This window comes from Meleagris gallopavo, chromosome 4, assembly GCF_000146605.3.
Source record: "Meleagris gallopavo isolate NT-WF06-2002-E0010 breed Aviagen turkey brand Nicholas breeding stock chromosome 4, Turkey_5.1, whole genome shotgun sequence".
NCBI lineage: Eukaryota > Metazoa > Chordata > Aves > Galliformes > Phasianidae > Meleagris > Meleagris gallopavo.
The window spans coordinates 6,441,029-6,462,667 of record NC_015014.2 but is presented as its reverse complement, the minus strand read 5'-3'; the positions used below and the strand labels follow the sequence as shown (position 1 = coordinate 6,462,667).

The window sequence follows — 21,639 nt, the reverse complement described above, 5'->3', positions numbered from 1 at the left end:
ATCCACAGCCTTGATTTCACAGAGTATTTCAAGTCAATGTGGCTTTCAACAATGTGGCAGCCTCTTCACTGTGGACAACAGGAACCCCATAGCCTTGGCCCTGCAATACTTCCCATTAATCCCTGGTTGGTGAGGATGTTCTCTCCTTGTTGCAGTGCCAGAGCCTACTGCTGGATGGCATTGAATGTACTTGTGTTTACATCTTCTTCACTGAGTGCTTGCTAGCAGAGGGACTGTGTTAGTTGAACAGTTGGTTGAGGAGGTTCTACACTGAAGAAAAGAAATAGGAAAAGGGGAAAGAAATAAAAAGTTGAAGTTCCTTGAATTCTTAGATGCCTTGTCTCCAAAAAGAGTAATTAAATCACTGAAACAAGTAATATTTATTTTTGTGGCCTTGTCACAGAAATGGGAACAGCCAACAATGCAGTTACTAACTTCCTCTCTTCCCCTAGTTTCTACAGGAGATAATGGCTTGTAAGAGCAAGTTGTCTGTTTATTTTTGCCTCAGAACTGTTGCCCAAGGTTTAAATCCCTATGAAACTAAACTGTTCCTTTATTTCTCTAGCTCCTTCTATTACCAAGTAAATCTGAGTCTCTCCCTTGGCTCTACAAGGTAACACCTCGAAATACTTATGTTTGAGTTCCACCAAATTGTACACTGAGAGCCGCAATGACATTTACATGGGATAATATGTTTTCTAGTCTTTGTTAATTTGATATTGGACTGGTATGGATCAGTTCTGCTCTGAAAGATTAAATAATACCATCAACCTAATTTATGAATCAATGTGCTTTAACACATTTGTTTTTTATAAAGTACAGCTCCAGCAAAGCAAATATGTTAGTAATACTCTTTGGCTGTGAAACAACACACTGGAAAATCACAGGAATAGTATGGGCCAAGGAGATAATATCTTGACTAGCTCTTTAATTTTCAGTGCCTGGACTTTACCTTACTTTCTGGAGAAGATAGGGCTCAGCACTTCCATTAGTATTTAAGCCTATTTAAGCCTATTGCTTGAATCTCCAGGTTTTTGCATCACGTCAGGTGGAGAGATGATATCTTAAGTTTCCTTAAACATCTTTAAATGAACTTGTACAGTATGAAATGTTACTGCTTCCTAGTGTAGAATAGCGTGGAATTGATGTAACCATCACTGTCAACGTTAGTATTACCAGATTTTATTCCACAAGACTGGATACTAATACAAGAGAGTCATTTTTAAGTGTTTAGAAAGATAGTTTAAATCTTAGCACTTTCTTATAGCTAGCTTATTTCAAGGGTTATAAGCAAAGCAATCATACTTCTGGTTCAGTCTTTACGTGGCAAACCATTTTGATCGATATTAGATGTTTCTCAGAAAAATTCCAGGAAAAAAATCAAATAGAAAGTAAACAACAACAAAACAAACAGCCCTAACAGCTTATTAGAATGCATGATGCTGCCAGCATGCATCTTTCACCCCTAGAAATAACAGCATCAAAAAGTCTTTCTTTAACTAGTGTATGTTAAGTGTTAGTAAAGAAAAGGCTTCAGCTTCCTTACTGAGTAGTTGCTTGAGATGCTTCTCCACACACACAAAAAGACATTCTTAAATGTGACTTTTTAAAGTAAAACTTTACATTAACAACAGTCAACTAAGACATTTTGGAAAAAAACAAAACAAACAAAAAAAAACATTTGAACACAGACTTCGCAAATTCTTGGGATTCTCAAGGGCAAATTTAAAGTACTGTCTTATTGCAGTTATCGGAACGCTATGAACAGTCATTAATGAAATCATCTCCTTGCTTTAAAGCAGATTTCCAAATGTGTCCTGGCAATTGTACCCAAGTGAATTTTTTTTTTCATGCTTTGAATGCCTCTTTTGAGTTATGCATGGAATTGTAAGGAAACAAAATGTTTACATTTTGATGCTGAAAAAGCCACGATATTTTTAAGTTTTACTTGATACATTTGAACTTCATTGTAAAAATATCACTTAGTACAGGACTGAGGGACTGGGGTTCATACAAAAGACCAGTATCTATTTTCTGTGGATTTGCAGGAAGGTAAAATGGTTTATAGTGTTCCTTTATTCTCACTGCCTAGAACAGCTGGACAAAGAAAGAGGAAATGGCTTCCTCTCAGTCCTTGTCAAATAACTGATCTGCAAATCGAATGTATAATGTACGCAGGGAGAGTATATTCATAAATCAGGAGTAAAGTTTCATTATTTCAGCCAATATTCAGAGAAAAGGATTAAAAAACTTGACTATTAAATTTAAGTAACAATTTCATTTTAAAAAGTCTACCTGCACTGTCAGTACAAGATAATGAATTACGTATTATACAATTATCAAACCTCAACAAGTATGGAAAATATAGACACATAACATAAATGCAACTAGTAGTGCTGTGTAAATGAACACCTGCCCAATATATCCAGATATCTTCTATACATGGAAGTCTAATTCAATAGTCTGTGTAAGATACAAAGGAAACAAGGAAATTTCTGCAACAAAAACAACTTGTGAATATGAAGTCTCTTTTCTTCAGTATCACGCAGAAGCTACTCAACATGTCACACTGACATACTCTTTGATAGGAAATAACCAATTTCTTTAACTTGCATTTTCTTGGTTGAATGAACTTAACAAAACATGCTACAGTACAAAAAAAATGTAGTTATTTGATTTTATTTTCTGTTGTACAGTAAAGAAACAGAGCATAGCCTGACAAAATACTTAAATGTTTGTAAGCTGTAACACATTTCAGTAACATCTGATTAGAAGTTAATATCTTAGGCAATCTATCATTATCAGTATTAAATGTATTATCCCAACTGAAATAATAAATTTCATTTTACTTGTGTTTAATAGCAAACATGAATCAGACAGTGTTTCCTGAATTTTATTAAAATTCTGTTACAGCTCATTTATAACTGAGCACAATGAAGTACTTACAGAATACAAAATGGTACAATCAGTGAAAACGATAAAGAGCTCCAAGCTACCTGTTCCATATTGTTAGCATAAATGGAAAATAAGATTGGATCAAGATAAGAGTTTTGCAAGACTGCTTTGGTTTTATTATAAAAAAAAAATTCTATTCCTATCTGATTTAACGTGCAGTTTATTCTGAATGAGGGCCTAATATTCACATCTCTACCAAAAAAATTATTGAATGCATGGTCTGCACTTGGCCTCAGGCTTACATGATGGTATTTGGTTGTACTCGGTGCAACCAAGGCACCTCAACAATATGATGTCATAAGGACTTCAACATGAGCCCATAGCACTTCAGAATTAACTGGCAGTACTGCAGTCATGCTTTCTGTGACCTGTGTATAGCAGTGTTGTGGTTTTGCATGTGATGGGGAAGAAAGGAGAGAAGTCCTCCCTGGCCTCTTTCACCCTCCCATTTTTTGGGGAGAAGAAAAACAAAAACAGTCCAATTAAGAAAAGAAGAGATAACAAATTGACAAGAAATGGTAAAAGAATATAAGATAATGATGTAAAAAAAGGAGTTAAAGGTAATAAATCAAACAAATGGGAGAAAAGGATTTTCTGACTACTAAACTGCACTCACCTGAAACAAAGATGTCAGTCCACCCCCATCACCCAGAATTGGAGATCGTGTAGAGAGTGTTGGAGGCTCCTGGGAACTGAGGTATGTCTGTCCTTTCTCAGTGTATCTTACTCTTGGAGAGCCAGAATTTACTTGAGACTGCTAGAAGTGCAGGATGAGTGAGTACAGCACCACAGTGCACAGTACTTCAGCACCCAGCAGCTTGCCACATGATGTCACGATAAGGGATGCTGATAAAACCAGGACAAGTTGGAAATGTGTAGTCTACAGAAATAGGTGAGCAACGCAATGTAGTTAGATTTCTGCTGTAAAAGTTGCATTAATGCTTTTTTTTTTTTCCAGTATTTTGAGTAGTGCATTGGCATTACAGTTTCTTTTTCTTGGATCTTACAATAAGACCAGTCTTTAGTGGTGACTGTTACACTTTCAAACTTTTTGATTTTTTCTTTAAGTTTGTGTATACTTATATATAACATATATGTAGCTACATATAATCCAATTCTGAAGCTCTGAGGATAGCAAACCCTGATTATATGCAAAGATTTATCAAATGCCTCCACGTCTTGTTTTCAGTAGGATATCAGGACATTCTAGTCTACGCAGAAGTAAATGCAGAGAATTGTTTTTCACAGCCACTGCAGTGTTGACTTTGGCAGAGATGAGAAGACCAGGTGTGTGCCACCTGCAGCAGTATTTCTAGCTACTTGGGAGCAATCAGAAATTAGTATTGGCCACAACTGTGCTGTTAGATCTGTGGGTGAAAACTTGAAACTGTGGCTGTAATGTTTTATTACTGGAACCACTTGCCAAGAAAGTGCTCTTGTCTTGTTCTTGTGACTTTCTGCTTTTTAATTTTTTTTAATTATTATTTTTCCCTGAAAATAAGTGCTATTACAAACACTAAGTGTCAAAAAGTGAAGCAGTAAGAGCTGTGATACTGCTAAATCATTTCATAAAGTCATAAAGTTTGGAAATATAAGGAATTACCAAGGCTTCTATGAAGTCTGAAAAGTATTATTATTTACTGAGAGTATTAGTTGTGTTTGAATAACTTCAATTCCTCAATATATTTTTATTATTTTTGTGTCTTTTCTTCATTCCTTCCCCCCCATATTTATTTCTGTATTTAAGCATAAATGTGAGTAATCATTGCATGTTAGATCATCAGTTACAGTTATGTCAAGTAAACTGCGTAAGTACTTTGTTACCAAAACTCTAGAGCTGGAGGCTGCTAGATGATAATCAGGAGATAACTGTTGAAGCTCCTTGCCATTAATAACTGATGGCCCAGACAAATTCCGTACAAAACCAACCAATCCTATAAAGACAACCACACTCAAGCAAACAAATTTTGAGCTAAATGATTCTTTCTTCCCAGCTTCTGGGGAACATCTTAAAAAGTTATTTTATCTGCAGGAATTCTGATTTATGGTTTTAGTGACCATCGCAACAATTTAACTGCAGGAACTTGGGGCTGGAAATTCCTAAGACAAAGTGATGAGGACGTCACGTAGTAACAAGGAGACTCTCTTAGACATTGCAAAAATGCAGTGTTAGTTGTACCAGTTGTCTTTCACAAATAATTTTGGAAGGCTGTAATTTCCAAATGGAGAGCAGCAAAGATACTAGCCACAATTCAGGGAAATCCTTATTTACTTATATTTTTTAATTTCATACCATCCCTTGGACTTTCCACATGGAAGATTTTTCCACCTTTTTCATTTGTTTCACAGTTATTTCAGATACTAGTCAGGAGAGCTGAGTAAAGCACTGGGCCAGATGACCTCCAAAGGTTTCTCCCAACCTTAATTACTGCCTCTCCATGAGTTTGTGTGCATACAACTTGTTCAGGATTACAGGAAGTTACTTCAGCTATTTATTGTTGTCTTAAATCTCTTACGTTTCAACAGATGCTTTTTGTGGTTATTTGATAACGACTCTGTCAGTTTTCAGAAAATGTCTAGTGTTTGTAATAGTATAGTGGATAGTAACTAAAATCTCAGTTCTCATGTCGGGATGAAACAGATCTCTCCCTCCTTCTCCCTTCTCTCCCTGTGCTGCTCATCCCCCCCCCTTTCCCCACTCTTCTTTTGTCACTAATATAAAGCAAAGGATGTAAATGCAAACTAAGGGGAGGTTTGAATCGAATGTCCTCTTCCTAGCAATAGAGCAAGGAGATTAAATGCACTGTTTCCATGAGTACCTGTGCATAAATGGAGTGAATGCACACAAGTTGCTTGTAATTCCAGTCTAAATTCATTCTTAATAGAAGAAAAAGATACTCAGGATCTGAGCAATCAGAGATTTGTTCTCTGTGAAGTAAATATATAATGAGACACAGAGACATGTTTACATGTATAATTTTTATTCTCTTGTTGTTGGTCCTGAATTATTTATTGGACTGACCCAAGGTTGATTTCAAGTTTAACACCCAGGCTAGTTAGGTTGGATTTTTGTTGTAGCCCAGTGGCCCTAGCATAGCAAAAATATTGCCTATCCATTGGAACCTGACACTTAAAATCCTAATATAGTTCTTGAATTTAAACCATAGCAGCTTTTATCCCTTAAATAGAACTGAGCTCAAGTTCATTCTTATATTATGCATAAGGGATTATTCATTTTCTATTATTTTTTTAAATAATATTGGTTAAATTTGATCTGCGTAAATGTATGACTTTTCTTCTTTATAATCCTAACTATTAGAAAAATATCAAAACAAACTAGAAAATGAATTAAACAATCTAGCCAGTGAGGATAGACAACATTTACTGTTCCAGAGATTTGTAGAGCTCTCTGCTTGGTTGCAATATATGAAAAACAACTGAAGTTGGCAGTCTTAGTTCAATGTTTTGCAACATCTCAGCAGCGAAGACGATAATGGGCTCACCAAAGATGCTGATCTCTGGGTGCCTAAGTTCATGCACATTGATAACACTCTGTCCTTCTCCCAGCTCTTTTTGTGGCCAAGAGGCTTACAGTTGATGGAAGTATTGTATATGTGTACTAACATATGAGTGTTGTGAACAGTAGTTAATAGTTTTGAATTACCATTAGCAGATTCAAAGCATCAAATTCAGTGACGAACCTGACAAACAGTGAAACCTGATTTGATCATGTTAACCTTCACTTTGCTTTTTAAACTGCAGCTTTTGTGACAGTAGGTATGTGTTCAGATTGTTAATGCTAATTCCCTTAACAACCACCACTCAGGGCAGTTTGTTTCTATGTCTATTTCATAAATATAGTTCCAAGCATCTTTATTTGTTCTGTTTTGTCTTTGAATGAGAATCTAGTAGCTTTGTCTCAGAGTAGTTCCATCTCTGCATTTTGTGTATCCCTTCTCTCTAGCTTCCAAAAATTGTGTTTTGTGAAATAAAAATCCAGACAAAGTAGAGGCTGCTCAAATTGACTGAGGCAACTGCAAATTAAGAGTGAGATCTTCACCTGATGTGAGGATTTTGATTCAGAATCTGTCTGTGTGAAAGATGAGGACAGATGCTGTTCTGATCAGTGTTTGCTCCAATACAAATCAGGAGTACCTGTTCTGAAGTTGGTAGGTACTAGTCTAAAAAGAATGAAGAACAGGCTGCATATGCATGGTGGTATAGAAATGTGTGTGCATATGCATAGATATCAACATACTTCAATTTTACAATCATCTTTATTACCAGCATAATTTCCCTCTCCAAAGAAAAATGGCTTTAGAACATAATACGTTTGTTCCTGAATATTCTTGAAGATAGTAGACGGGGAAATAATAAAAGTAGTCTTTTTTTTTTTTGTACTGTCATTTGGACTTTGGTACTTAGATCTTGGATCTAATTATACTTGTCTATCCTAGATTGCATGAATGAAAAATTTGCCACAGCTGTTACAAGACTTAATTCAGCCTAGGATTACATTTTCAAACACTGTTAATTGGTGTATCTAAGATCAATTGCACGACACAGTTTTACTGAAATTGAAGATCTGGGTCCTAGAAATGTTTACAAAATATGCATTAATCAAAAAAAGGTGTGAATATTTTTTTTTCTAGAAAATAATTCAGAGGATTCTGAATAATTGTATGGTAGCAAGTTAATAGAACTGGACTGAGATTTGGAAGATGAAGTCCATGTCTATGGATTTCGTCAAGATTTAAGTTGTTCTGATAGAGTTGGAAAAAAATGGTTGTATATGGGACCTGATTGTTTCACACGAAAACAAAATGAGCTTTTTTGACTTCATGCTTAATTATACATTGTGCATAGATATCTCTCTGCACCCCTCTCTCTATTATTATTAAAAAAATAATAAAAAATAATGATAATTTAAAAAAAAAACATTAAAAAAAAAAAAACTCAAAAAAAAAACCCAAACAAAACTCAAACATAATCCAGACAGAATTTGATGTAAATCTTTAGAATTGGGCTTGGGTGAGTGGAGTAGGATGAAAGCGGGTATTATTTGGATCTAAATGTGCTACTGTCTGTTGTGATGCAAATGGAATTATGATTGCTGCAGGTTCACCTAGTTGCTGAGATATTTAATCCAAACCAATGTTCATCTATTACTATGAAGCCTGTATAGAAAAATGAGCAGGAAGAAAGCAGTAGATGAAGACATCGTTTTACAGATATTTCGAGATTCTTAAAAGGCACTGACAATATAGAATACCTTTGTAACCTAAATCCAAACACATTTTAGTAACAAAAGCAAGGAGTTGTTTTGAGAGAACAAAAAAGTTGCTGAATCCCACTGATCTCTGCAGTATATTTGCTTGCCCTCTCAGGCAGGTGGTTTAGAGAAGAAAGTTATGTTAATTGCAGGCTACATGAAGTGGGGGTTTGCTATTGTTACTGAGTTTTATTCCTGTTGATGAAATCAATAGTAATTTATAAGAAAGCCACCAGGACTATTCTATTAATGCTGTAACCTGGTGATGAGAAATCTGGTGAAATTTGCTCCAAGAAAGATGCAGGTGGCATCCCGTTCCTTCCCACTGCACCCACGGCCTCCATTACACCAGAGGGGAGGGACTCCCACATCCCTTGCTTTTCTTCCTCTTGAAGGAATGAGTCAGGACTAAATAACAAAGCGTTTTCTGTATCTGGGCCTTGGTAATTTGAAGCACATTTCACACAGCCTTACGCCTGGAAAAAAGCTTCACTCTGTTCTGAAGTATGAGGCGAACATATTTAAATACCGCTGTTATGTAAATATTTACATTTGGTTTAAAATATGTATAAATATATAATATTTTCTTGTAATAATTGTATCTATTCAATGCGTGCCATCCCCACTTAACAGCAAATGTTAAAACAACGTACTTACACAGAGAAACCTTTGTCATTTGGTGAAGAAAACTGCAATAATCCTCTGCTTCTTGCTCCCCCCTCCATTTTAATTGTTAATATCTTTTCAGCATGCGGGAGAAGTAATCTCCTACCACGCTAAAGCAGTCAGCCTAATTGAAAAGAAATACAAGTCATCTAGTGCACAGCTGAAAAATTCAGCTAAAATGCAATCTGTCATTATCTTTCCAATGCCAATTTTAAATAGGTATTAAAGTAAATGGGGGAAACATCTTCTCATTTCTCTTGCGGTATCATTTCGTTTTTACAGAAATCCCTAATCCTCAAATGAAGATTCTGCCCGATACCCAACAAAACACTCAAGACTCAGCCTCAAGTGTCTTGGAAACCAGATCCAAAAATAGCGGAATAATTTCCCTATCATGAATTAATCTCATTTGAAAATGATTTTAAAAATACAGTTTATGCAATGCAAATCCTCACTCCCAGAATAACCTGTATTTGTGGTTGTTATGCCACAGTCTAGAGATAAATTACTGCTCACTGAGCTGTTTCAGCATGGCAACGTGAACTGCAGCTAGGATTAAGGAAACTGATGAAGCATAACATACCATGAAAGGAATGAAAACATTTTATAGGACACATGAGTATTATTGACAGGTTTCTACTTTTTAGATACAATGAACTCTTTCAGCAGGAGATCCTATTTGAAAAGTATCCTTTAGCAGAAATTTATATGCCACATTTAAGTGTATTTACACTTTCAGCCCTCAAATTATTATGCACTGTATAGCACATTTCAATATAATTATAGGAATGTATTGTGATGCTCAACACTTATTTAATGGATACAGTATTTTAGTTCTGTATGGGAAAGTTGGACTTATTTGAAGATGAGACTATCTTAGATTTGCAATTGCCAGTACATAGTTCTGTATAGGTAAGTGAATATCAAAGATATTTTATATAGGCCTCATAGAAAATCAGTGAAGTCTTTTGAGAGGTCAAGCCCAAACAAAAACATACTATGAAAGTTTGACTCATCTCAGAAAGACACTTTCTTAGGACTTCTCCATCAATTGAACTCCCCACAACTGTAGGAATCTCTGAATCTGCTCTGTATTGCATATGCTCACCAAGTGCTATGCTGTAGCTTGGTGACATGATAGCCATACATGAAGCCTTTCAAACTGGAAAAGACAATTTTTAGCATTTTATTGTAAAACACAATGGCCAAATATTTTTCTTTCAGAAGCTTTTCTTATTTCTTACTTGTAGTGAAGGGTTCAGCTAGTTGGAGCAAAGACTACACTCAGAAATAATCATGTGTTGATAGAAAATGATCTGGCATCTCTGCTTCCTGTTTTTCCTGGTGGAAAATTGGAAAATTTTACAAAATGCAACTAAGATACAGTCTCTATTATAATTGTGGATGATCCCAGTTGAAGTAAAAACAAGATAACAAATAAAGAATGAAAAAAAAGAAAAAGGAAGAATCCATTCCTAAATGGATTCCTTATTCATATTCGGTTCTTTCATTTGAATCAATAACAATTGGTAATTTACTGAGATAAAAGTTGGTGGTTTTTAAAGCTCTGGTGGAGAAGTACTTGTAAGTATCTCCTTTGACTCCTTTCTCTCAGTGCTTCAGTAGTCCAAAATTGCTGGAGTACAGAGGCTTAGAACAAGATGTCTTTGTGGACTGCTCCTAGAAATTGTATTTTCAGTCAGGATTCATTCTGCAAGATTTTGCACATAAACACATTTAGTAGCAAAGCGGATTGTCTCGTTGATGGTGATATCCTGCACTAGGTTAAATGGCCTTATTTTACAGGTGTTTCAGACGTTAGTGCTAAGACTAGACCTCAGGAATCCCAGACCGTGGAGGTGACAGAGAGCTTGGGAAAGGAACTTTCTCTTGGTCAAGGAGGATCTGATCAGAGAGCATCTAGCTGAAATCAGTGCACATAAATCTATGGGCCTTCATGGGATGTACCCACATGTGCTAAGAGAGCTGACAGAGGAAACTGCTGAACAACTATCATCCTTGAAAGGTCTTGGCGAGTGGGAGGGGTGCCTGAAGACTGGAGGATAGCCAATGTCACTCTAGCCTTTAAAAAGGGCAAGAAGGAGAATCTGGGAAACTACAGGTCAGTCGCCTCCATCCCTGGTAAGGTGATGGAACAACTTGTTCTGTGTAACCACCCAAGTAATCGCAAGAGAAAAGGGTTATCAGAAGTAGTCAGCATAGATTCACCATAGGGAAATCATGCTTGACCAATCTGGTAGCCTTCTATGATGTCATCACTGGCTGGGTAGATGCAGAAAGAAGAGTGGATGTTGTGTATGTTGGCTTCAGCGAGCCGCACATCTCCCATGACATCCTTGTTATGAAACTTAGAAAGCATGGGATTGATGCATGGCTGGTGAGGTGGACTGATAGCTGGCTGACAGAGCTCAGAGTGCTGTCATTAATGGCACAGTGTCTGTTTGAAGGCCTGTAACTAGCAGTGCTCCCCATGGGTTGGTGCAGAGTTTGGTCTTGTTCAGCTTCCTCATCAGCAACCTGGATGAAGGAACAGAGTTCACCCTCAGCAATTTTGCTGGTGATACAAAGCTGGGAGGAGTGACTGATGCACTGGAAGGCTGTGCTTCCATTCCGAAAGTCTGTGGATTTGGGCAGAGAGGAAATTGATGAGGTTTAACAAAAGAAAGTGTAGAGTCTTGTACCTGGGGAGGAATAACCACATGCATCAGTTCATGTTAGGGGATGACATACGGGAGAGGAACTCTGCAGAGAAGGACCTGGGTGTTCTGGTGGACAACAGATTGGCCATTTAGCCAGCAGTGTACCCTTGTGGCCAAGAAGGCCAATAGTATCCTGGGATGCATTAAAAAGAGTGTGGCCAGAAGGAGAAGGCAAGTGATTTACTCCTCCTACTCTGCTGTGATGAGGCCATATTTAAAATACAGCGTCCAGTTCTGGGTTCCCCAGTTAAAAAAGACATCTTCTAGGATACCAGCAAAGGGCCACAAAAATGATTAAGGGCTTGGAGCATCTCCCATATGAGAGAGGCTGAGTAATCTTGGTCTGCTCAGCCTGGGGAAAAGAAGATTGAGGGGGTATCTGAATAATGTTTATAAATCTCTAAAGTGAGGTGGGAGACAAAAGGATGAGGCCAGGCTCTTCTTGGTGGTGCATAGCTGTAGGATAAGGGATAATGGCCTAAGACTTGAACATAGGGAGTTCCATACAAACATGTGGATGAACCCCTTTACAGTAACAGTGATGGAATATTGGAACAGGTTGCCCAGAAATGTGGAGACTCCTTCTATAGAGATATTCAAGACCCGCCTGGATGCTTACCTGTATGACTTATTGTAGGGTTCCTGCTTTGGAGGGGCAGTTGGACTCGATCTCTTGAGATCCTTTCCAATCCGAGATTCTTTGGTTCTATGGATGGGGAGTTTCTGCACTCACATTTCCTCTAACAGCTCAGCAATTTTACTGCTGGAAAAGTCTGAGCAGTGAGATCTGATACATGAAGATGAAGGACTGAATTCATCTTTGTGCAGCTAGTGATGCGGTAGCTGTCGCAAAGTCAATTACTCAGATTTTCAGAGCTATTACAGGACAGAGGTCTTCAGCGTTCGCTGTGGTACAAGATGCAGCATTGGTAGGCTGCATCCTGTACTGGACTGCACTTCTCTTCTGTACTTGATAGCAGCAGTTCAGGTCTGACTTCAGAAATGCCACAGTTAAAGTTGAAGATCACTGGGAGGAGGAGGAGGCTATCAATAGGTGCCATTGTCCTCATTCACCTGTCAGAGCAGAAGTTGTTAATATGTGATGGAGCAAGCTCTTTTCCCACTTTGAGAAACTGCATTAATATCTTCGTCTGAAATTTTACTAACTATGAAATGAGAATCATTTTGTCCTTGATTTGAATTTGAAGAAAACAAAGCATTCTATATAAGTAAACAGATGTTATATAAATGTGAAATATAAAACTTAATATTTATATAGATATTTCAGGAAAAAAAACAACAAACTTTTATGTTTGATTGTTATACTTGTTTTAGTGCTGTTGCTTAAGTCAAAGCTATGAAGATGTTAAATTTATTGGGAGGAAAACGGGCAGGGAGGTAGCAAGATGGAGGAAGGCCGGATAACACTGAGGATTATCTGGCTGAAAACTGGTATGAATATGAAGTGCGTGGTGTTAGATAAGAACGCAATTTTTTTCTGCTCACTCTATTTCATTTGGAGTGAGGGGGGAAGGGGTAAAATAATGACAAGAATAAAAGTAATATTAATAATAATCTCTTGTGGGGACCAGAGGAAAAATAAGAAATCTAGGTGGTATATGCAGTGAGACTGCATGTGGAATGCAGATTAGTATGAATTAGGTGAAAGAAAATGTTTGTGCTAAACGCTGCCTGTCTGAATACAGATTTCATAATCAGTACATGAAGGTGCTGAAAACAGAGAATGATATTTTTTATGTTCTACAAAATATCATTGTATTTCAGAATTTATGCTGTATCTTATGCATTATATTAAGCAGCACAAGATCTAGATGAGGAAATCAAGCCAGCAAACTCAAAACACCTAGTGTGTGCTTTTCAAAAGCTAATACACTGTTAAACCTAAAGAGAGAACAAAAACAGAGGAATGCTGTTTTATCAACATTTAGTAGTGATGAGATGCTTATAATTATAGCTGTCACGCAAATAGTTTTATTACCCTCCACCCCCTCTGTCTGGTCTTCTTGTTGCATCTACCTATTGCTATTCTGTTTTACCATTCTGTTTGCAACAAAACTATTGGAAGGCCTTAAATTATATTTGTGCATACGCTATAGGAGAATAATTAAAGTACATTTATAGAAATAGAATGTGGGTTCTAAATATTAATTCTACTGTACTGTGCTACTGGTGGTAGGGTTAAAGATGGTCAGAAGGAAGAATACAAGCAGAATGAGATGTACTAGAACCCATATTAAATATTTACAAGTTCTGTTTATTACATATTTTTCTTATTAATTTCAAAAAGATTGCATTCGGCATGTGGTTAAGTGTTAAAATACTGTTTATAACTCCAGCAGCATGAATGTATATGAAAGCTGTGTTCAGTCTTCTGTAAAAATTTGTGTAGATAAACGGACTTCATATTTACCATTGGTAGAGGAAAAAAACACCCTACATTCACTGCAACACATTTTTTGTCTTTCAAACAGAAAGTGTATGCCTCCATGACAGATGCAGGAAAAAAAGAAAAAGTTAAGACTGGAAATCTCTGTGCTTTCTCTGTTATGTGGCCTTTCTTATTAGGTTGCTATGCATGTCTTTTTTTTTTTTCTAGTGATTACAGAGCTACTCTCATTAGTTTGTTTTGACTAAGAGTGACCAATGTTTTCTGTCTTTTTCATCCGTCTGTCCTAAATACATTCTACAAGTTCTTTCAAATGAACTCCATATCCTAGTTTATTTTGTGTTTTATGAAGATCTTTGCTGAGGCTGAAAATAGTAATAAATATAACCAGGTCTTTCCTAAAGCAGGAATACAACAAAAATTATGCAAATTAAAAAAAACAAAACAAAAAACACTTATAAAAATAAATGATGAAATGTCTTCAATTTCTGTAGAATTCAAAGTATCTTTAGATAATACTTTCTGCCATAGAAACTATCCCAATGTCCTAATCACCAACCACAGGACAAGTTCCAGCTGGAACCATTTATTGGCTTAGTCAAGTGCCCCACTATTTTGTTCTAAATATGTCAACCTTGATTCATCCTTGGGCTTAGTTGCTGTCAAACACTGTTAAGTGGAACTGGAATCAGCACTGCACCTAGGTTTCCACTAAGCCAAAAACATAATCACTTCTGTAGAAATGTTACAATTCTATGACACTGGAGAGTTAGTGTGATAAAAACTACAGCATTTCTGTGAGCATATTTTGTATATAAAAGGAAGTCTGGACCAATCTTTGATACCAGGGAGAGGTAAGAACTTCCTAATATCAGTAGAGAAAGCCTTGGCAACAAGCTTTCTCCATCAGAGGTGCCCAACTTATTTATTTGCATGATTTATGCTCTCTGGGCACATGCAGGGGTACACTATGAAACCTGAGTCAGGACTATCACTTTCATCTTGAGTACTGGCAATGGTGAGCTTAATGTTTGGTTGGAGTTTCATGTTACGAGTAAGAAAAAGGGAAAATTGAATCATTCTGAGAAGCTAATGGTAAAGCACAAGATATTTTGGAGAGGCTAAGAGAAGAATAAGTTTTATCTAAAACATACAGATGCAGTTAAAAAAAAAAAAAAGGCTCAAAATGGGAGTTACTACTGTTTGTAGTTTGCAGTGTTTTAGGAAGTAGTTTAGGAGAATGATTGAAACGTTTAGGAAGTGATGTGAATCTTCTACGTGATTTCAATCTGTGTTCCAAAGGAAAATAGCATCTGAAGGAAGCATATACTTTCACACTATGCTGGTTATTAGGAAAGGTGAATGAGCACTATGAATAGTTGCTCGTGTGCTATTTATTATGGTGAAAGCTAAAAACTAAAAGCGTGTTTTGCAAACAGATATTCACATGATTTTTGAGCCCTCAGTGATCAGTTTTGAACAACATCATCTCTTCTACTTATCAGAGGTCTTCAAAATCTGAAGGCTGCATATCTTTATGAATTTCAGCAGCTGAATCTTAGAAAGTATACTTTTCTTTACTATGAAATGGAGAGTGAAGGAGATGATACAATTAAATGTTTTTAGTGTTACGTGAAGGTATACTCTTAGTAATTTGCCTCAAACTCCGTTATGTGTATCACAAAGTGTTCAGTAAACCTTCTGCATAAACCTAATCCTTCTTCCTTGTCATCACTGTATTTTGTGTGGTAGTCACCTTTATTTCTTCCATGACCGTAGGTCCTCTTGCAACCTCTTAACTGTTGCTTATTTCTTCTGTGAAACAACAGGTACTTTCTCTGCCTCTTTTTATTTTTATTTTTTTTCAATCACAGTTCTTGGAGGAGGAAAGAGAAATTACAAGCACTTAATGAGGAGTATTTCAAATTTTTTCTTGTGTGACTTCCTGCAATAAGCAACTCTGGACCTGGAAAATCTTTCAAATATGTATATGACCTTGTGGTTAGGTGGGATTTGAAGAAAGGGAAATTCAAGGCTCCCGTGTGCTTTATCTTCACAGAATTGTTGGTTCAGTATTTCAGTGCCTAACATTTTTTGTGCGTGTGCATGCATTATATCTCCGTACAAGAGCAAAAACATCAGTGAATAAGAGTTATTTTTATCAAGTAACTGAATGAATGTTCCAAGTTTTTTGTGCCCTAGTGTAAATTCCTTCCCCCAGGCAAAGTACAGGAAGAGTTAAGCCTTGTTTATTTTTCAGCCTGCCATAATATTCATTTCTATGTTTATATTATTGAGTGCATCCGGTTCAGGCAAATCCAAGGAAGAGTTCCCCTTACATCACTGAATTAACAGAAGCTGAAATCTTATAACAAAGGTTTTGTTAAAAATATCCACAATATTTTATGGAGAAATAATATGGAATACGCATCAATGGTTAAACTTACTAAAAAATAATTGTGAATGCAAATATTTTTTAAATGTAATTTCACAATTACTAAGTATTCATAACTTGTTAATTCCTTTCATGTTGCATGCATTCAATTTTGTAGCAGTCTGAATAAAATCCTGGCAATTGCTTGGCCACACATCAGACCAGAAACATTAATGTTATTATATTTCATTAATGAAGAAAGCGCTGGGCATAACTAATAGATTTTATTAAGGCTAATATATGTAACAGCAGGAGCAGCTGGTAAATCAAGGGAAGATTTTTTAGCAAGCGCTCTGTGAAAATAAGTGAAAGGTAAAATAATAAACTTGTTTGACACACTGAGGGGGTGGTGTAACTTTTGTAGTCATAGGATGAAGACACCGTTCTTGATACCTCTGCAGCTAAGAGGGCCCTGAAGTAACAGTATTTGACATGGCTGAGACATGTCACTGAAGAGAAAGAAAGAATCCTGACATGAGAGATACCAAAGAGGACTCCTGGTGGGAAAACTTCTGCTAAGCAGGAAACTGCATGAGATAAGGATAACTGAGAACTTTTTCCATCCTGGGATGCCGAAGTAATTCTAATAGTTGATGGAATATTGCTAAGATGTGGTGCAAAAAATGCTTTTGGAGCAGTGTGAATAGCATGATGTGTTTGTTAACAAAATAACATTGAATTAGTTTACCTTTTTTATTAAAAAAAAAAAAGTCTTGAACTTTTCATGGTGTATAGACAGCTGTTGATTTACTGGTAATTAATGTATAGCACTGATGTGATAATACTACCAAAAAATTCACTCCCTTTAACACAGCATTTCAATAAATTTATTTCACTATATGATTTGCTTCAGCAGTGAACTGGTGAGCCTAGGAAAGCAGAAAATTGTCCCCATTAAATGTAGAATTCTAGCTACTTCGTAGTAAACGTTTTCAAATTTGATTCCTAGGTTTGCTAATTAAATATGCCGTTTCAATTATTGTCTTAAATATTGTGAAAATGCATCAGTAAAATACCCTTTTAGTTCGGAACACAAAAGCAGATGGTTTTACACCAGTTAAACTATTGTAAGTGTTATAGCATTGTAATGCGCAGTCTTAATGCTCCAAAGCAACTAGCTGTTGCACTACCTCTTCTTTGAAGTTCAGTGCTAAAGGGGAACAGTTTTGCTCATTCAATGCATAACACTAACTTTAAGCAAGCCTTGTCTCCTGCTAATAGGGAAAACTAAATTTTTCTTGTTTGTGACAAGACCTAGTGTAGCACAGAGCATAGCTATGTTTAGCAGAGTTTGGGCTGGCCATCCACCAGCAAATTTGAGATAAACACATCTGAAAGGGAGACTCTGTCCCTGCTGCTGAATTAGTTCTGCAAGGCCACCTGTTCCAGAATTGTTTTATGAAGCCCTAGAATGTATCACCTATTGGCTAAAGGGCAGGCTGCAAAATACCGGTCAATGCAGAGGAGAACAGATGTAGAATAAGTACAGAAATAAAATGTAGTAAAAAGAACCATACATGCAAGAAAAGTTATCTTTCTGCTAAAAGTTACTTGACCCAAAAACTGCTTTTTCCATCTGGCTGAACTTGGTTTGAACTTTAGGTGTGATCTGATGATCTGAAAATCATATCACCTTTTGTTCCAGGTCTTTAAAGATCATTGGCCACTGGGAAAAAAAGAAAAGAAAAAAAAAATTGGAAGTTACTTTTGTGCTTACAAAGTCAGCTATGGTACAATATTTAAAAACTTGTTCTTTTTCCCTTTGCGAAGCCAGAATTGTGCATGCAAAGTTTGGCTTTGATACAATTATACTTTTGCTACACTTAGAGATTCTTGTGATATCTCAAGCAGTGCCTATAATCTGAAGACAAAATATTACAAAAGAAACAAGTCTATTTTTTATCTATCAGCTTTGTGTTTTGCATGCAAGCACAAAACATAAGGAGGAATTAGTCCTTCAAAGCAGGACATCCTAAATTTTCAGAAAAGGACCATTACAGTTGTTTAAATATACCACTTACATAGCAGTGGCCTTTTCCTTCCTGAATGAATTCTCATTTAAATAAGATTCTATCTAATTTGAGCTTTACATGTCATTACTGATAAGACTCTAAAGACTTTGCATTAGCTCCACCCTGCCAGGCTTGCTTTAGTTGTTGTTCTTTGGGCTTACTGGTTTAGCTCATTTACCTAACAAGAAATGAATATTACCTAACTTGTTCTAGTTTGTTAGCTCTCAGATGGTCTAGTGTTAACACTAACTTTGATGCATCTCTATAAGTAGCATTAATAATGATCTGTTATTCTGCGTAGAATGAGCTGTCTGTGATTCCACAATAATAATGTGGAGAGGAGGAGAACATGGCAAGGATAGCAGCAAAGGCCTTGAGTGTACAGCCTGGGGATGGTGGCAGAGGTTATAAGTGTTATAAGCATATTGCCAATGTTGCGAATGTAGGCGGCCTTAGAAATCTAAAAAAACAATTCCAAGGCAAAACAAAAGGAAGAGCAAATATCAAGAAAATGCAAACACATACTGTGTATATCATAGTATGTTATGATTTAATGTGGGGTTGTGAACTGGTGGAAATTAAGGTATAGTATATATTAGAAATAAATAAAATCAATGCCATGCAGACCTTTGAGTGGGGGAGAGGTAAAAATGTACCATCAGCATCGTATTCCTGGTGAAGAAGGCAGGATGATCCTGATTTTTATTCCAGCTCCCCTACCCCTTCTTCTTGCAGATAGTTGTCTGCTGAGTTTAGGACTCAGAGGAGAATGGGAGTGGAGAATACAACAGCAGTGGAATAGAGTAGATACCCAGGATGCATGGATAATAATTTTAAATGTACAATTAATGAAGCTTTTATGAATAATAAGATAATTTAGACAATAAGTACTAGTACTGTTGTAGCTGCGGTAAGCCTTTGATTAGACAATGAGTTTAGACCAGCAGTGAACTATATTTAACATACATTTCTTTAGTCCTAATAAACTGCATGAGTTGCAGATTCTGTTGTTAATTAGCCTCACTTAGAAAAGTGCATTTTTACCAACTGACTGTCTAGAATAACTTCTACCTAACAAATTACCATCGCCTCTGAATATGTCATGACTGATTTCTGGTGTGTGAATCTCAGAGATATCCCTCTGTTTTCAAATTAATATTCCACAGACAAGTCTGTAGAGACTAAGTCCATTTTTAACTTCCTCTTTGAATAGAAGGAATAAATAACTCTGATTTGCCGGAGGTTTTTGCTATCAAAATATGACTTGTAATCTTATTCTCGTGTTTCTTTACTTTTTCAATTTAGAGCAATCTTACAAAATCAAATGTAGCAGACCTAGACAGATAATGTCAGTACTGATCCTACTGACAAACAAGGCATCTTTGTTACTCCTACCTGTTGTGCGCTGTATACTTGCTCTTTGTGCCAGGCTATTAGAGATTCATGTTTGGCTGATGATTTTATTAGCTGTTCTAAAAACAAATGTACCTAAAAGGGACCATTTAAAATGTGAAGGTCTTTGTCCTTCCAAGGACAAAACTTTACATAAGTACTACAGCTATGTTTTCTTCCTCATTTCTCTTATGATTTGTTCATTATTTGGTTATCATCAGATCATTATCATCATTCGTTAATAATTATCATCTGCTTGTGATAATGTTTTCAACCTTAAGACTTTTATTTAAGCAGTGTAAACTTGTTTTTTGCACATAAAGGCAACTGAGCTATACCAACTCTATTTAAGCAAGGAAATTTGTGATGTCTGTTTCTCACTGTTGCCAGGATGAGATATGAAATAGAGACCAGCACGCAGGATTACTTGCACCAGAAAGTTCTCATCTACTGTTGATAAATATTGTTTCAGAAAGCCTCAGGTTTTTTTTTTTGTTTGTTTGTTTGTTTTTGGTTACTGGAACAATTATACATATGATTCCTGATAATAAAGCTCTTCTGTGGAAAAACAAGGCATAAGAAATAATTTGATATGGCATTCTCTTTAATAATTTTTTTCAATATCCAGACTTCTTGAATTTTTTTTCCCTCTCTTCATTTCCCTTGTTCCCTCACTAATGTTGCTCTCAGTGTAGATGACTGTCCTGGTTTTATCAATATTCCATATCAGGACATCAAGCAGTGAGTGATTAATGCTGGGGAGCTGCACTTTCCTGAGTCTGCTTCTAGCCTTCTCCGCTATTTGCACTTCCTGGGTCCTAGTGGCATTGCCTATTCTTACTTGAGTTCTTGCTCTCCAAGGAGATAGGCTGAAAAGAGACAGACTATAGTTCCCAGAAGTCTCTAGTGCTCCATGTGATTTCCTATTTCAGGTAAAAGATGTAGAATAGCACAGCCATAGGGGAGAAGGCTCTCTTTCATTTCTAGTAGTGCAGTGAGCAACATTGTTGGAAATCCTCTCCCTCCCATGTGTTTGATTTATTACCTGTAACTCTTTTTCATATCATATTGTCTTACATTCTTTAATCATTTGTAGTAGATTAGTTATCCCTCCTTATCTTGATTGTGTCCTTTGTACTTCTTCCCCTTCAAAAGAGGGAAAAGGGGAGGAGAAGCCCTGTTGCTTGTGATAAAATCAACTCACCTACAACAGTGATGTATAGTGCACACATCAGCACTTGTTCTTACCCTCATTCTTTCTGTTTGCACAAATTAATATCATTCAGTTGTCTCATTTCTGGTGGATTTAAAGTTTACTGAAGGTAATAGATGCCCATTGACTTTGCTATTATTTAAATTGGACATTAATTTTGGTATTAGGAATGCTGTGTGATGCCAATTAAGTTGCACCAATAAAGTAGTGCAAATACATAGCATGACTAAGAACAGAAAATGCCGTATTTTTATAGAGTTTGTGAAAACATCTTTTAGATGTTAACGTAAAAATGTTTAAAAATAACTAGGAATCTGTCATTTTGGCAGACAAACTCTAGGATTCATACAGGAAAAATGTCTTAGTAAATTTTGATACAATCCGATTTTTATAGTTACAAAGATCTGAACTCTCAATAAGTATATTTGTAGGTTGTTCCAAAAGTAATGCCTTCTATTTATTTCCATGGAAACAGCAACAGCTGCATAGAACACATTAGCACTATTTGATAGAAGAATTCTCAGTTACAAAACAGTGTTTCAACATACCACCATTAGCTGTGCTTTTT

The 21,639-nt window shown here is 36.3% G+C and overlaps 1 long non-coding RNA gene across 1 annotated transcript in view; it reads left to right on the top strand.

Annotated features, from left to right (window-relative positions):
• The first annotated feature begins 3,294 nt into the window (after positions 1 to 3,294).
• LOC109367142 overlaps positions 3,295 to 21,639 on the top strand; it is a 100,820-nt gene continuing 82,475 nt past the window's right edge. Inside the window, exon 1 of the long non-coding RNA XR_002113907.1 lies at positions 3,295 to 3,652. This is a non-coding gene — a long non-coding RNA (uncharacterized LOC109367142). The remainder of the gene's footprint in view (positions 3,653 to 21,639) is intronic.